This window comes from Nicotiana tabacum, chromosome 15 (genome assembly GCF_000715075.1).
Source record: "Nicotiana tabacum cultivar K326 chromosome 15, ASM71507v2, whole genome shotgun sequence".
In the NCBI taxonomy this organism is placed as follows: domain Eukaryota; kingdom Viridiplantae; phylum Streptophyta; class Magnoliopsida; order Solanales; family Solanaceae; genus Nicotiana; species Nicotiana tabacum.
Genome location: NC_134094.1, coordinates 41,837,717 through 41,856,804, shown reverse-complemented (window position 1 = coordinate 41,856,804; position 19,088 = coordinate 41,837,717).

The following is a 19,088-nucleotide window of genomic DNA, read 5'->3' as shown; positions in this document are numbered from 1 at the left end:
GCAGCGTCCCCGAAAAAGGGACGTCAGTACGAAATAATGTACCGAGTATGTAAGGCAATAACATAACTGAAAATCGAAACTGAACTGATAATATAATAACTGGAAGTAACTGGGAGTCAAAGATGATCTGGAGATATACTTACCTGCTGATAGTAACTAAACTCCTTCAATATAGTAAGTAAAATAAATGTCCGGCCCTATAAGGCTCGGTACGTGTAAATGCTCGGCCGTAGTAGGCTCGCTCATAGGCGCTCGGCCATACTGGGCTCTGTATCTCGGCCATCCTGGGCTCGCTCATAGGCGCTCGGCCACAGTAGGCTCGGTATATATAACTTACCATCTGATCAGAGGTTGCCCAATAGGGGCCTGCCCACCGATTATAGCTCGATGGTGGTGAAAATAGTGTAATACTGTATATATATATAGACCCTCTGCTCTCTTGACTGAATAAAGACAAAACTAAACTGAATATGAAGTCCCGATAAGGAATAATATTGTAACTTATGAGACTAGAATAATGTGAATAAATTCATGAATACGAACTTCTCTTTATGTCTCATTATTAACACATGTAGCTACGAGATCATGCCAAAATGAAGGAAGGGCTTAGCCTTAACATACCTTATCACAATCTTTCCAATCACCATACCTTATCACAATCTTTCCAATCACCAAGTTGAACTCACCTCTTCGCACATTAATCTACAAGAATGATAATAATACTATCGTTAAGTTACGAAAGGTACAACTATCGCACAATGAACGACAAACTTATTTTATATTAAAACAGGCAGCATCTCCCCTATAATCCTTACTTCCTCCAAATTCAATATAACACCAACAATACAAGAACAGAACAATGAAAACATATATACATCATTTTCCAGCCCTATATACACCATCAAATACTACAAAACAGCCCAACACACCCCAATCTCTTCATACACAAAACGACCACCGTAGTAGTGTCAAACGACCCGAAAATATTATGACGAACGACCAGCCAACCACCCTACATTTATATGGTGTTTCTACACCCCCTTCCTCCTCCAAAACTCCACAAAACAGTAGTAAAATACGCAGCCCAACAGCAACACAAAATAGTCCACAAAACAGTCTGCTACAAGTGAATAACTCGAACTCACGGCTTCCGATCACCGTCCCGTGAGTTCTCACAAGTATAGAACGACTTACCATGAATTTATAGAAGAAACACTGGATGAAAGAGAGCAGTAAACTCACCTTATTTTTTGGATAACTCAGCTCCTATCTTGCTTCTTCAAACTCTAGGTTTTACCTCCAATTAGAACTTGAAAGGGAGAGAAAATCAATTAGGGTTTGTGGGAAATTTTTGGGAGGATTCTTTGTAGAGCTTATGTCTGGTTATTATGCTCTATTTTAAGTCTAATATATGAAAAAAATAGGCCTTTAAAAGGCCTCTTTGGACGACCCGAAATGGCCCATTTTTTTGGGCTCTCATTTAAGCAAGTAGGTGACACACCTACTTGTCACCTAGCAGCTTATGCAGTATCGCACAAATGCCCATATCTTTCTACTCCAATGTCGTATTGACAAACGGTTTAATGCGTTGGAAAATAGACTCATAGATCTTTAATTTGATGTGTGGAACACCGCATAACTCTAAGTATATTGGGAGAAAATCGCAGTTACATTTGACCCAAAGTTTCAGTAAAACTTATGAGTGTAACTTGTGATGACTTTCATCGACTTCTATTCCACAACTCGCTTGACATTAAAACATAACACACGGATGTCATACGACTAATATAAATCATAACATAATCTCCTTATCATGTTAATCACCCTAGTCTCACCCCAAAGGTACATGTTATAACATTCCCAACTTGTCGACTTTCGACGAAACATTGTTTTATTCAATTGCTTTAGCTTCTGAACCGTCCAACCCTCTTTGTACTTGTTGTTCATGATCTTCAATATTTGTAACCTCAGAGGTAACATGATTAAATTACTTTATATACTTTTAAATATTATCTCATTTTTGGTCCTACATTAGTTTTCTTACGACGCATTTTTACGTACGAAAATATAGGGTGTTTCATCACTCCCCCCTTGGGAACATTCGTCCTCGAATGTTTACTCTTAGAGACTTTGGAAAAGTTTGCCAGAGTATCCTTCGTACACTAGGTTATAACCAACCTGCATGCAGCCAGAAAACATACTATGCATGCCACACTTGGCCAATCTTTATAAATAGCAGCAATTTGCCTCACCGACCGTAAATCATAAATATTGAAAGTGAAAAATAAAAGCTTACCTGATGACCTGCTAGCCTGAATAGAGCTGTGTTGTAGCATCCCATCTCGAGCCATATCTTCAGTTTGAAATAGGTAGGGGTATTTAGACTTCATTTCTTCCTCTGATTCCCACGTCATCTCTTCTACATTCTTGCTCCTCCATAAAACCTTTACGGAAGCTACCTCCTTATTTTGTAGATTGCAGATTTGTCGGTCTAGGATGGCAACTGAAATTTCCTCGTATGACAAGTCCTCTGTAATCTGTACATCATCCGTGGGCACCACTCGGGTAGGATCGCCAATGCACTTCCGTAGCATAGATACGTGAAAAATTGGATGGACAGACTCCAATTCTGAGGGCAACTCTAACTCATAAGCTACTTGGCCAACTCTCCGAATGATCCTATAAGGCCCAATATACCGTGGGCTAAGCTTGCCTTTCTTGCCAAACCTCATCACGCCCTTCATAGGTGATACCTTTAAGAATACCTAGTCATTAATCCTGAACTCTGAGTCTCGTCGCCGCACATCAGAATATGACTTCTGACGACTCTGAGCTGTCAACAGTCGCTCCCGAATAAGCTTTACTTTCTCTATGGCCTGTTGAACCAGGTCTGGCCCATATAACCCAAATTCCCCAACATCAAACCACCCTATAGGAGATATGCACTTACGCCCATACAAAGCCTCATACGGAGCCATCTGAATACTGGAGTGGTAACTGTTATTATATGCAAACTCGACAAGAGGTAGATGTTCATCCCAACTTCTTTTAAAATCCAACACACATACTCGTAACATATCCTCAAGCGTCTGAATTGTGCGCTCGGCTTGTCCATCAGTCTGTGGATGAAAAGCTGTGCTGAGATTCACCTGAGTCCCTAGACCTCTCTGAAATGACCTCCAAAAATGTGTTGTAAACTGAGCCCCACGGTCAGATATAATAGAAACGGGTACTCCGTGTAGCCGCACTATCTCCTTAATATATAACTTTGCATAATCTTCTGCTGTATATGTAGATCTGACCGGTAGGAAGTGAGCTGATTTCGTGAGCCTATCGACTATCACCCATATGGAATCGAACTTACGATTAGAATGAGGTAAACCCGTGATAAAGTCCATGTTTATCGCCTCCCATTTCCATGTCGGGATCTCTATAGTCTACATTAGCCCTCCAGGCTTCTGGTGCTCTACCTTCACTTGCTGGCAACTAGTACATTGGGCGACAAACTCAGCAATGTTCTTCTTCATATCATTCTACCAGTACACATCCTTAATGTCATGATACATCTTCGTCGACCCAGGATGGATGGAATACCATGAATAATGTGCCTCTGACATAATCCTGTCTCGTAGCCCTGCTACATCTGGAACACACAAACGACCCCTATATCTGAGAACCCCATCTCCCTTTAGCTCTAACAGTGGCTTCTTCTGCTACGGAACTCGCTCTCTTAGCTTGACCAACTCTGGGTCCTCGTACTGCCTTTCCTTGACTTCCGCTATGAGGGATGATTTTGTAGTGTTTTGGAGTATAACTCCACCATCCTTAGAATCTACTAACCGAACCCCCAACGAAGACAATTGATGAATCTCTCTAGCTAATTGTCTTTTCTCGGGCTCTACATGTGCTAAGCTACCCATAGATTGGCGACTTAATGCATCTGCTACAACATTAGCTTTCCCTGGATGGTAGAGAATGTTAACATCGTAATCTTTCAATAACTCAAGCCATCGCCTCTGTCGCAAATTCAACTCTTTCTGCTTGAAGATATGTTGTAGGCTTTTATGATCAGTAAATACATCAACATGAACACCATATAAATAATGCTGCCATATCTTAAGTGCATGGACAACCGCAGCTAACTCGAGGTCATGGGTCGGATAATTCCTCTCGTGCTTCCTCAACTGCCTTGAAGCATACGCAATTACCTTCCCATGTTGCATCAGGACACATCCTAACCCGACACCTGATGCATCACAATACACAGCATAACCCTCTAGAACCTCTGGAAGTGTTAGAACTGGAGCTGAGGTCAACCTGTTCTTAAGCTCTTGGAAACTCCGCTCGCAAGCCTCTGTCCATTGAAACTTAGTTTCTTTCTGTGTCAACTTCGTCAATGTTGCCGAAAGGGAAGAAAAACCCTCTACGAACCTCCGATAGTATCCTGCTAAGCCTAGAAAGCTACGAACCTCTGTCGGAGTGGTAGGTCTAGGCCAAGATTTCACGGCCTCAATCTTCTGAGTGTCCACCTTTATCCCTTCATCTGATACAATATGCCCCAAGAATGCTACAGACTTCAACCAGAACTCACATTTAGAAAACTTAGCATACAACTTACGATCATGGAGGGTTTGGAGTACCGCTCGCAGGTGGTCCGCATGCTCATCCTTTGAACAGGAATAAACCAGAATATCATCAATAAATACTATCATGAACAGATCTAAAAATGGCCGGAATAGGCTATTCATCAAGTCCATAAATACAGCGGGTGCATTAGTCAACCCGAAGGACATGACAAGGAACTCGAAGTGGCCATATCGGGTCCAGAAGGCTATCTTCGGAATATCTGTTTCCCGAACTCTGACCTGGCGGTACCCCGACCTCAAATCTATCTTTGAAAAGCATCTAGCCCCTGCAACTGATCAAACAAGTCATCGATCCTTGGAAGTGGATACTTATTCTTAATAGTTACCTTGTTCAGCTGCCTATAATCGATACACATCCTCAGCGAGCCGTCTTTCTTCCGCACAAATAGTACTGGTGCACCCCAAGGTGAGGTACTGGGCCTGATGTAACCTTTCTCCAACAAATCTTTTAACTGCTCCTTCAACTCCTTCAATTCGCCAGGTGCCATTCTATACAGAGGGACGGATATTGGTTGAGTTCCTGGAAGCAAATCGATGCTAAAATCAATCTCTCACTCTGGAGGAATACCTGGAAGCTCATCCGAAAACACATCTGCATACTCTTTGACTACAGGAATAGACTGAAGTGTAGGTATCTCAGCATCTGCATCTCTAACTTGCACAATATGATAAATGCACCCTTTTGCGATCATTTTCCTCGCCTTCAGATAGGAAATAAACCTACCTCTGGGTGTTGGTGTATTACCTACCCATTCAAGGACTGGCTCACCCGGAAAATGAAATCTGGCTGCCTTTGCTCGGCAATCAACTGTGGCATAGCAAGCTGCCAACCAGTCCATGCCCATGATAGCATCAAAATCCATCATCTCTAGCTCAACTAGGTCAGCTGAGGTCTGACGACTACAAATTGTCACCGTACAACCTCGGTAAACCCGTCTAGCAATAATCGATTCTCTGACCGATGTAGATACCGCAAAAGGATCACTTAGTATTTCAGGCACTATACCAAACTACCTCGCGACAAATGGGGTAATATATGATAAAGTAGATCCTGGGTCTATCAAAGCATAAGCATCGTGAGAGCAAATGGTTAATATACCTGTCACAACGTCTGGTGAAGACTCCTGGTCCTGTCGACCCGCTAAAGCATAGATACGGTTCTGATTACCACTTGAACTGGAACCTCTACCTCTGCCCCGACCTCTACCAGCCGAAGACTGAGACTCGCACCCTGAAGGATGCACGGACATAGATGATCCTGTTGCTGAACTCGCTGGTTGTGCCATTCCCCCCGAATCTCTATTTGGGCAATCTCGCATCATATGCCCCGGACGCCCACATGTATAACAAGCATCAGAACCTGCTCGGCATTGGCCCAAGTGTCCTTTACCACAGATGTCATACCGTGGAGGAAATGACCATGTCTGCGCAGATCCTCGCTGTCGCTGCAAACCCGACGCTCGTGAGCTCTCACCTGGTCCTGACTGAGTATAGCGGTCATACCTGTAACCCTGTAACTGAGGTGGCGGAGGCCTAGGTGGCCGTCCGAAGTACTTGGTCCTATAACTACCCTGAGATTGCTCCTGAGACCTGGGAAATCTCATCCTTTTACGTTGCCCTTGCTCATCCCTCTTTGTACCCTGCTGCCGACGCCTACCCTTTTCTATATTCTGGGCGAATGCCTGAATCCGGGAGATATCCATACTATCCTGCAATGCAGAGGTGGCACATGCCTCAGTTAACTCTGGGGCTAACCCTGCTATAAACCTGTGAATCCTGTCCCGCATAGTAGCAACTATGGATGGTGCATATCTGGCCAATGAGTCAAAACGGAGACTATACTCTCGAACACTCATATTACCCTGCTTGAGGGCTAGAAACTGATCGACTCGAGCCTGTCGGATCTCCCGTGGTAAGTACTGGTCAAGGAAGGCATCTGAAAAATTCTCCCAAATAGCTGGAGGTGCATCACGTCCCCTGGACCTCTCCCATCCCTCGTACCAAAGGATGGCTATATCTCGGAGTCGAAAAGCTGCTAGATCAACTGCCTCTTTCTCCGTGGCATGCATAACACGAAAGATCCTGTGAAGCTGATCTATGAAATCCTGCGGGTCCTCCCTCTGATATGTCCCCGTGAACTCTGGGGGACTCAAAGCAATAAACTCTCGGACCCTTGAACTCCCAGACCCCTCAGAAGTTCCTGCACTAGCTGATGCCCTAGCCTGTTGCTGGGTAGCTACCAACTGTGTCAACAAATGCACCGCACTCCTCAAGTCCTGATCTGATGGGAGTGGAGGGGGAACTGGATGTGCGGTTTCCCTAGGAATCTCCGTAGTTGGTGGAGGAGCCGGTAATGGCTGAGTAGGGGTCTCGCCTTGAGCCTCAGACTGGGCCCCATCTACTGGGGGTACCCTGCTGGTCCCCTCACCTGCTGTTGTATCTCTCCTCTGGCTAGCCGTAGTCTTCCTAGTCACCGTCATCTGTGCATGCAAACACCGACACATAAGTTTAATTCAAATTTCCAATAACTCAGATCTATAGCACGATTTAGATTTCAAAGAAGGATAACCAACTCCTAAATGCCCTGTAGTTCCTTGCTTATATAATGTGGTGCACAACACATCTATAAACAAGACCCTACTAGACACGGCTTGTAGACTTCCTAGGACAGAACTGCTCTGATACCAAGTTTGTCACGCCCCGAACCTAGGAGCGAGACAAGCACCCGGTGCCTCACCTAACCTGGCGTACCGGATTGCGACTAAGGGACTCTAAACATATAATGTCATACTTTGGCCATGTGGCCACTTGCAAGACAATTTGCGAAGAAAAATATAAAACTGAATGGAAACTAGCACTAACTAAACATCAATATAAAGGTAGGCCGACAAGGCCGTCATAGCTACTACAGTTGACAAACCATCAAATATACATACCAGGCCTACAAACCCAACATACTGAACTAACCAACAGGATATGTCTACAAGCCTCTACTGATAGATGTACTATGATTGGAACAGGGCTCCGACCTACCCATAACATATATACAGATATACATAAGATGTACACAAAACTCTAGACCTGGCAACTCCGAAAGACGTGGAGCTTACCGATTAGGCTGAACTCGGGAAACACCTACTGAGGAGGTCTACTCATCTGTCTATCTGAACCTGCATGCATGAAATGCAGCGTCCCCGAAAAAGGGACGTCAGTACGAAATAATGTACCGAGTATGTAAGGCAATAACATAACTGAAAATCGAAACTGAACTGATAATATAATAACTGGAAGTAACTGGGAGTCAAAGATGATCTGGAGATATACTTACCTGCTGATAATGACTAAACTCCTTCAATATAGTAAGTAAAATAAATGTCCGGCCCTATAAGGCTCGGTACGTGTAAATGCTCGGCCGTAGTAGGCTCGCTCATAGGCGCTCGGCCATACTGGGCTCTGTATCTCGGCCATCCTGGGCTCGCTCATAGGCGCTCGGCCACAGTAGGCTCGGTATATATAACTTACCATCTGATCAGAGGTTGCCCAATAGGGGCCTGCCCACCGATTATAGCTCGATGGTGGTGAAAATAGTGTAATACTGTATATATATATATATAGACCCTCTGCTCTCTTGACTGAATAAAGACAAAACTAAACTGAATATGAAGTCCCGATAAGGAATAATATTGTAACTTATGAGACTAGAATAATGTGAATAAATTCATGAATACGAACTTCTCTTTATGTCTCATTATTAACACATGTAGCTATGAGATCATGCCAAAATGAAGGAAGGGCTTAGCCTTAACATACCTTATCACAATCTTTCTAATCACCAAGTTGAACTTACCTCTTTGCACCTTAATCTACAAGAATGATAATAATACTATCGTTAAGTTACGAAAGGTACAACTATCGCACAACGAACGACAAACTTATTTTATATTAAAACGGGCAGCATCTCCCCTATAATCCTTACTTCCTCCAAATTCAAGATAACACCAACAATACAAGAACAGAACAATGACAACATATATACATCATTTTCCAGCCCTTATATACACCATCAAATACTACAAAACAGCCCAACACACCCCAATCTCTTCATACACAAAACGACCACCGTAGTAGTGTCAAACGACCCGAAAATATTATGACGAACGACCAGCCAACCACCCTACATTTATATGGTGTTTCTACACCCCCTTCCTCCTCCAAAACTCCATAAAACAGTAGTAAAATACGCAGCCCAACAGCAACACAAAACAGTCCACAAAACAGTCCGCTACAAGTGAATAACTCGAACTCACGGCTTCCGATCACCGTCCCGTGAGTTCTCACAAGTATAGAACGACTTACCATGAATTTATAGAAGAAACACTGGATGAAAGAGAGCAGTAAACTCACCTTATTTGTTGGATAACTCAGCTCCTATCTTGGTTCTTCAAACTCTAGGTTTTACCTCCAATTAAAACTTGAAAGGGAGAGAAAATCAATTAGGGTTTGTGGGAAATTTTTGGGAGGATTCTTTGCAGAGCTTATGTCTGGTTATTATGCTCTATTTTAAGTCTAATATATGAAGAAAATAGGCCTTTAAAAGGCCTCTTTGGACTACCCGAAATGGCCCATTTTTTTGGGCTCTCATTTAAGCAAGTAGGTGACACACCTACTTGTCACCTAGCAGCTTGCACAGTATCGCACAAATGCCCATATCTTTCTACTCCAATGTTGTATTGACAAACGGTTTAATGCGTTGGAAAATAAACTCATAGATATTTAATTTGATGGGTGGAACACCGCATAACTCTAAGTATATTGGGAGAAAATCGCAGTTACATTTGACCCAAAGTTTCAGTAAAACTTATGAGTGTAACTTGTGATGACTTTCATCGACTTCTGTTCCACAACTCGCTTGACATTAAAACATAACACACGGATGTCATACGACTAATATAAATCATAACATAATCTCCTTATCATGTTAATCACCCTAGTATCACCCCAAAGGTACATGTTATAACATTCCCAACTTGTCGACTTTCGAGGAAACATTGTTTTATTCAATTGCTTTAGCTTCTGAACCGTCCAACCCTCTTTGTACTTGTTGTTCATGATCTTCAATATTTGTAACCTCAGAGGTAACATGATTAAATTACTTTATATACTTTTAAATATTATCTCATTTTTGGTCCTACATTAGTTTTCTTACGACGCATTTTTACGTACGAAAATATAGTGTGTAACAAGATCAAAATGACCGGTCGGGTCGTTACATAGGAATTATTTAATAAGTATATCCTAAAAGTAATAGGATTACAAGGCTAATATTTATGCCCGAAAATAATTATACTAATAGGATTTCTAAAGGAATCATGTAGGATTCCTAACGTGTAATATTATGTCCTAAAACTAATAGGATTACAAGGCTAATGTTTAGAATTCTGATTATGTCCTTTTATTGTGAGTTATTATGTTTAATATTAAAAGGTTATTTTTGTAATCAAATATTTTATTCATGCTTTTATAATAATATAGATATCTCTATGTACGTGCCTCGCACGTATAATAATAGACGCACCTAATAGTTAATATAAGATATGTGAATAAACTTGTTATCGGAAAAGAATTAATCTCATGTAATTTATGATATTAAAAAGGCTACCTCGATCGGGTTTGACATCCACGGGATGGACAAGGGTCGACAGAAAAGTCGTAACTCTAACACCTTTAATATATATTTGTTTGCTTACTGTCAGCTATCAATTTAAAATTGAGTTTTTTTTTTTAATAATAAAGCACATATGATAGTAGATATTTTGTTCAAGCTTTGCGAGAATTTCATAATGGCAAGAGATATATAATTGAAAAACTCCTAAAGTCTTGGATAACTATTATAGATCTATGGTTGATCATGCACTTGAGGTAGATTAATAAAGTAGGATATTTTTGTTAAACTTATGAATCCTTGTGTTAATTAATTTGGGTCATTGAGCGGATAATTTACCATTGTTTAACAATATTATGTGGAGCTTCACTCTAGCTAGTTTACCTGAGTGTTCAAAATATTAGACAGCCCTAGTTTATGATTTTATTCAACATGAAATTATCTCTCTAAAAAATAATTAAAGCCTAATGCGAATGAATTTTAATTTCTTCCACGTTATCTATTCTTGATTATGCGTTGCAAATATGATCCTTTGATCCTTCTTTTGATATGCAGTTATGTTAGTTTATAATCATTAATATAGTTCTTATTTATAAAAATAAAAATGTATTAATGTCCGAAACTTGAAAAAAGGTTCTAAACAGATATAAAAGACCGCTAATATTTTAAGAATATTTTAGTCGTTCAACATTTAGTATGACATTCGTGCTTTTATAATAATATATGGATATAGATAGATATAATAAATATAGATATAATATATATATATATATATATATATATATATATATATATATATATATATATATATATATATATATATATATATAAATAGACGTATATTATACGTAAATCTTCAATCAATTATTGGACATGTTCCCTTGATATTTGGGCGTGTGAAATTGTCACGACCCAAAATTCTAACCTGTCGCGATGGCATCTATCTGAATACTAGGCAAGCCGACAACCTCAATAAACCACAATTTTCTTTAAGTTTGAAGACATAATATTTAAATACAATACAAAAATCTCGCAAATACCGATACAAACACTCCCAAAATCCGGTGTCACTGAGTACATGAGTATCTATACATCACAAGTCTGGAAAATACGATCTATAATAGTCTGAGACCAAATACAGTAAACAAGAAGATAGGGAAAGAGATACAAGGTCTACGAAACATGGCAGCTACATTGAAATCTCCGAAAAAATCAACTGTACGAAGGAATCAATACCCATTGTGTCCGGGATCACCTGGATCTGCACACAAAGTGTAAGGTGTAGTATGAGTACAACCAACTCAGTAAGTAACAATATTAAATAAAGAACTGAAGATAGTGACGAGCTTCACAGCTAAGTCTAGATACAATAATTTTCGACATAAAAAGGGTAGGCATGCTTTCAGTTTCAACATTTAAAACTCAAGCAGTAATTTCATGTCAAATTCGATTGAAATAGAAGATAATGTCTTTCAGAAATTTCCAAAATAGTGATATATGATAGCTGAAGTGCAATAATAATGAAATCAATGCATTCTCTCAGAGTAACAGTCACTAAGTCCTCCCATTCACTCCAACCTCACAATAACTCTTTCCTCACAGTCACTCATTCCTCCCAATCACTCAGCACTCGGCACTCGGCACTCGCACTCAGTAAGCACCTACGCTTACTGGGGGTGTGTATAGACTCCGGAGGGGCTCCTTCATCCCAAGCGCTATAACAAGCCAATCATGGCATAAATCAATAAAAATATATTGCAGCGTGCATCCCGATCCCATAAATATCCTCATAATTAGGCCCTCGGCATCACTCAGTCATCAACCTCTCGAGATATAATATGCAAGTAAAACCGTGATTGTGTACAAAATAATAATTTAACAGATAATTCAATATGTACACGACCTCTGTGGGTCCCAACAGTGTCAACACATGGGTTAAACATGATTTAAAAGTTCAATTTCTCCAATACGTGAAAAAATATGCGAATATCAACAGATTATTCAACTACACAGTTTCATGGAATTGACCAAGTCACAATTCCTATGGTGCACGCTCACACGCCCGTCACCTAGCATGTGCGTCACTTCAAAACCAATCACATAACATAATCCGGGGTTTCATACCCTCAGGATCAAATTTAGAACTGTTACTTACCTCAAACCGTGTAATTCTTTATTCTGCAATGTCTTTGCCTCGTGAATCGGCCTCCAAACGCCTTGAATCTAGCCACAAATAATTCGATTCAATCAATACAATTTATAGGAATTAATTCCATATGAAAATACTAATTTTCCAACAAAATGCGAAATTTCATCCAAAAATTGCCCGTGGGGCTCACGTCTCGGAACCCGACAAAAGTTACAAAATAAGAACGCTCATTCAATCACGAGTCCAACCACATAAATTTTACTAAATTCCGACATCAACTCGACCCTCAAATCTTCAAATTAAAGCAAGAGGATTTTCTAAATTTTCCAACTTAATTCACCAATTTAAATATTAAAAACAATCATGGATTCGGGTAATTTGACCAATACCGAGTTAAGAACACTTACCCCATTATTTTTCTTGAAAATCTCCTGAAAATCGCTTCTTCCCGAGCTCTAATTCATCAAAAATAGAAAATGGGACGAAGTCCCATTTTCAGAACTTAAAGTTTCTGTCCAGACGTTTCTTCTTCGCGAACGCGACAGCTCCCTCACGTTCGCGAAGCACAAAATTGTGCTGCCCGGATTTCCTCCTTCGCGAATGCGAGCCTGGTCTCGCGAACGCGAAGACCAATTTCCCCAAGCCGGCTTTCCCTTTCGCGAACGCGAGGACTCGATCGCGAACGCGTAGCTTTGCCCCTCGACCATTGGCGAACTCGTGCCCACGATCGCGATTGCGAAGCACATAATGGGCCAGTCCAAATTTCCTCTTCGCGAACGCGAGACTCCTCTCGCGAACGCAATGAAGGAAACCAGATACATGTCATCCAGAAGGAAATGGACTTCGATAGCATTGAAATGCACTCCAACCCAAATTTATGAAATTCTTCCAAAATGTCAACTTCCACAATAGGAGCCGAAACATTTCATGGTCATCCAAAACTCGATCCGGACATACGCCCAAGTCCAAAATTATCATACGAACCTGTTGGAACCTTCAAATCCCGATTCCGAGGTCGTCTACTCAAAATCCTGCTTTAGTCAATTCCTCCAAATTAAGGCTTCCGAAATTAGAATTTTCTTTCCAAATCAACTCCGAACTTTTCGAAATTAAATTCCGACCACGCGTACAAGTCATAATACCTGAAGTGAATCTGCTCAGGGTCTCAAACCGCTGAATGACTCGCTAGGGCTCAAAACGACCGATCGGGTCGTTACACTTGTAGTACTCTATCGAAATTAGATTGATGATCCTTAAAAAACATAGAGTACTAATTATTTATTGTGACCTTGTTATACTATTTGTCTAAAATAACAAAATTAATGAAAGTCTAAGTTTCTACATCATTAAAAGATTTAAAAAAATAATCCGCCGTTAAGTAATAATGATGAGTAAGAAAACCAAACGTAAAGAAAGAAATGAATAATTAGGTGCCAAATGTTTCCTCTTTGCAAGAACAATTTCAAAAAGAAGTGCGAAAATTCTTGCCGTCATTGTGCGGTAAAATATTTGTGTATAAAATGTGACGAAGTATTGGTGGAGGCAACAAATTGACGACCACTTCTTAATATTGTTTTCGTAAGTAATTATAAAAAAATCACTTGGTTTATGAGTAATTTCTCCATTTTAATTCTTGAAACACTAGGTTTAAATCCAAATAGCAATCTCCGTCTGGTAGCAATTTCATATGGAGCCCTTTGTATAAAACCATTGACTTCCTTTAAACATTAAGATTATTTGTGATAGAATCCCAAAAGGAATCAACTTTTTGAAGAAAAGTTTCAATCCCATTGCAGTTGTTCCTCGGAAGATTCAATGGTAGGCTCGGCGCATGCATGTATAGCTTAAATGAAAAAGAATTTCAGCCTTAGGTTATTTACAATTACATCCTTAAATTATACAAATATTTAAGATTATAAAAGTCGATCAATATTTCAAAAATATTTTAGTCGTTCAATATTTGGCATAAATTATTCGTATTTTTATAATAATATAGATAGATAGATAAATAGATATAGATATAGATATAGGTAGATGCTTACTGGGGAGATTTCAACTTTCTTCAAGAAGTGTATTACACTGTCTCTATGCACGACAAGATTATTATTGTTGTACTAAAAATTTTATGGGTGATTTGGTCCAACAATTGATTAAATATATTGTATCTGTTATTTTTCCAATACCAAGTTTAAAAAAGAAAAATAGATTAACCGAAAAGCAAAATCATCAAAGTTCTACAGCAAGCTCATTCAATTCTCTTGTTACTCTCAATAAACGCCTTCACTAACCATTGCTGGACGAGCCAAAGGGAGGTGATTATGGCACATGCCAGGTAACAATAGAAACAAGGGAAAAGTGCCAAATATACCTTTTACTTTCGGATATTGTCTATATTTAATTTTTGTTATATTATCAGGTTAAATTTACCCCTATCGTTATACTATTCGGTCAAATTTATCCCTACCATCGACAAACTTTTAAAAATTATCCCTTGATATGTTAAGTATTCCAAAATCTCCCAATTTCATTTTATTTAAATCACTTGTTATTCTTCTTGCTCCACTATTTTCAGAAATTACTATTGATGTGAATGCTAAAGGTACTAGACTATACAAATTATTCATGGATATTTTTAATTACTAAGGCACCCGCTTCTCTTCTTGTGATAATGGGTTTGAAATTGGTTTAAAATTTTATTTATTTTTTAACCATATACACACCGTATAATTTAGCGAGTCTATTTATTGTGTATTATATGGAGTTGATCATCATGTATGTACATGTATATTCGAATATATTTTGTTATTCTTTAGTTAGTATAGAGTTCGATCGACTAACTTAACAGTGTACAATGCGTAGATATTTGATTAAATCAAAGTGAAATTCGACAATGTAAAGTCTCCAAGGAACTTCAACTTCTATCACTAATACATGCAAGTCAGCATACCTTTAGAGCAACGAAATCATTAAAGTTGGGATGTTGTAAATACTTTTGGAATTTAGACAAGTTACCTAATTTAGATACTTCAATTTACTATACTTTACTTACTAACTGTTGTATTATTTTAATATTTCTTTCTCTTATTTTTTTCTAATTAATAAAGCAGGTAAATGCCAATCATTTCAAAAATAATGGATCAAGAAAAAGAAATAAGTGACTTAATTAAAATGATTTGGGATATTCTGGGTCACCTGCCAGACTGAGTGGTAATTTTAAAGTTTGCTGATGGCATGGGTAAATTTGACTGATAGTATAACGATAGGGATAAATTTATCCGGATAGTATAACGGAGGTTAAATGCAGACAATATCCGATAGTAGAGGGGTATATTTGGCTCCTTTCCCCGGAAACAAATATGTTTATTGGATTTTAACAAGAGGGGGTTGTTGTAGTAATGAGCACCCTCCACTTCCAACCAAAAGGTTGTGAGTTCGAGTCACCCCAAGAGTAAGGTGGAGAGTTTTTGGAGGGAGGGAGCCGAGGGTCTATCGGAAACAGCCTCTCTATCCCAGGGTAGGGGTAAGGTCTGCGTACACACTACCCTTCTCAGACTCCACTAATGAGATTATACTGGGTTGTTGTTGTTGTTTGATTTTAACAGCTTTCAAGTATCAATGAGGCATGAGCTTTTATTCCCAGTGTCATTAGCTTTAGAAGAAGCTCTATTTGGTTAACAAAAGTATCGCTCATTTAGTCACAGTGTCTTCAGCCAATTTTACATTCTTCAGCTTCGTAAATCAAAAGTTCAACACAAGTGCATATTTGGTTTTACATTGAAATGTTAATTTAGATTGTGTAAATATTTTCAATCTGAATCTTTGATTAGAAAAGTTATTTAAGAGGGTGCTGTGTAAATTTCTAAAGGGATGGCAAATTGCCGATAGCAGAGTTGAACACTATTTTGATCTCCTAATGGAAAACAGCTAGTAGTTTTTTTCTTTTCAGAGTATCGTCAAATGCAGTTCTTGCTCTTGTGTAGGATTATAGAGTATAAAGGATTCAACGTTAGAGTGTATAGGATAAAATATGTTCACGATCGCAATAAAGGATTCAACGTTAGAGTGTATAGGATAAAATGTGTTCATGATCGTAATGGGAAGTGATACGTGGAGCCGAATACAGAAGATAATCGGGTCTGAATGCAACAATCTCGTCTGTTATCGGAGAGAATGATATTCATAAAAGCGAAATAAATATCTGCTGCCCAGTAGCACTTAATGGAGAATATTCTGCAACATTAAGTATATGGTCCGTTACGGAGAATATGGCATTTACTGTCTGCCGTTACACATTCTTCAATGGCCCTCATAATTATCATTTAAGAGGGGCTTGATCCTAGGACCTTGTTCCCTAGGTGCAGCTATAAATAGTGAGCTCCCCAACCACTGTTAAAGGCACAAATTTTCTGACAAAGCATACACTGTATTCTATCCAAAGCTCAATAACATTTTACTTTCTTGCTTATTCATATTGTTATTACTGCATCTGAAAGCTCTGCTCCCGGAATCAAGATTTCTGCTGTTTTATCTCAATTTTAAGGTTAAGTTGTCATGCCCCGACCTCGGAGAACGCGACTGGCGCTCAACCGAGATAACCCGATCAAGCAAGCCTGCACAATGCCTTCTACCCAAACTCACACATGAATAAAGAGAAGATTTATTTCATTAATTAGACAATGAGAAGGTTGCATGAACAATCCAAATTTCATTACCGTTAGAACTTCATTCAAGATTTCCCAAAATATTACATTACACATTCATGGTTTAGAAGTGGAAACATATGATACAAATACAACATTTTTAATTTGACTTCCCAAAACAAAGGTACCACCTACGCTATGTCAACAGAACCTCTAATAGATACAAAAGAGTAACATGATGGTGCCAGCAATAAGGCTCCGGCTATACCTCAAAATAATATACATAGAAGACGAAAGATACAAGACCCCGAAATGAAGTGGGGCTCACCAAGTCAGCTGATGAGAGGGTGTACTGCTATCACTGGTCAATACCGCCTGCTGTGAAATAACCTGCATCCATTAAAGATGCAGTGTCCCGGCAAAGGGGACGTTAGTACATATGGAATAGTACTAGTATGTAAAACTATTCACACTCTCAATAGAACGAATAACAGTAAAATGAGAAGGAAATATGAAATCAATGAGAGCCTCAACAGTATCAAGGTATCAAGTTATAAGAAAGATAAATTTCAAGTAAGTTTCAATATTTTTAAGTTGGGAGATCTTTAGTACCAATATACCACTGTGCTTTTAGTACGGAGTCCGATCTCAGCCCGATCGGCTAAGCCATCTCACCCCGAGACACCCAATCACAACACCACCATGTGTGTGGCATGGCATCCGTTCTCGGCATGATCGGCTAATCCGTCTCACCACAATGCCGTGTGGGTCGACATCACATCACATCTCGCTAGCAATAATCTCATCCCATAAAAGGGGAAATATCTCAACACATCAATCTCATCCCGTATAAGGGGAAATAATCTCATCACATCAACACGTGGATTTATCCTTAAATCACTCCTACACCGGCACGTGTAGTTTCGAGGTTAGGTTATTTCGACCTACCCTTCCTCAGTGACTAAACGATACTCCCAAAACATTTGTTATTTAAAGGATTTACAACTCAATTCATAATCTTTCACACATCATTCTATTTCATTGGCACTAGGGGCCACAATTGTAATATCATTCTCGGCATGTCGGCCGTATTTCCTATTTCATACTGACCCCTATGACTTTCAAGCATTACCATGGATTATCATCAAAAAGAGAATTTCAAATCAAGACTTTAAGTACACATATGAGCAAACAAGAGTCTTAAGTACATTGAGTTTCTTTTCCACAATTAGGCATACTAACTTGCAATTGAAACATGATTTTTAAATCACAACACCTTTGGTATATTGATCATACTAGATTACGTTCTCGGAGGGAATCATGATATGATAGGAACATTTGAAACACATTTTGAGTACATACATCTTTCAACACAACACTTATTTTAGAAATATCAAATCTATTAAGAAGGACCTGGAACATGAGAAATAAGAAACTGAGCCAATCATAATCGCAACTTACGAGGACATCATGAAAATCGATTCTACAATAGGAGATTAGCCAACATACCTCACTTGAGCTCCCTTAAATTACTATAATATTCCGAAAATCCTAGCGACCTCAATCTATTAGAAACATGACAAATTTGAACCATAATTAGGAAGATACTCAGGGTTTCATCTTATTTGAGCATTTTATCAAGCACTAGATTTGCATTAAGGTTTCAAGGTCCTCCTATGGTGGATTCCATTAACCCACACTCAATCCCCACTTCAATAGGCCACCCACAAATACTCTACAACCTCCCTACCATATTTATTACTACATGTATGCATAAATAACAACTCTTATTCTCAAAATCTTCTTCCCCATTACATATTCCCAACCCAAATTTCGAAATTGAAGGCTAGGGCTAGAACCTTACCTCTTGGATGAAGACCTTGTGAGTTATCCTTGTGAAATCTTCCGGACTTGAGAAAAGATTGATGAACAAATTTTAGGAATTCCTCTTCTCACTCTAAACCACTTTCATCTCTCTAAAATATTAGTTT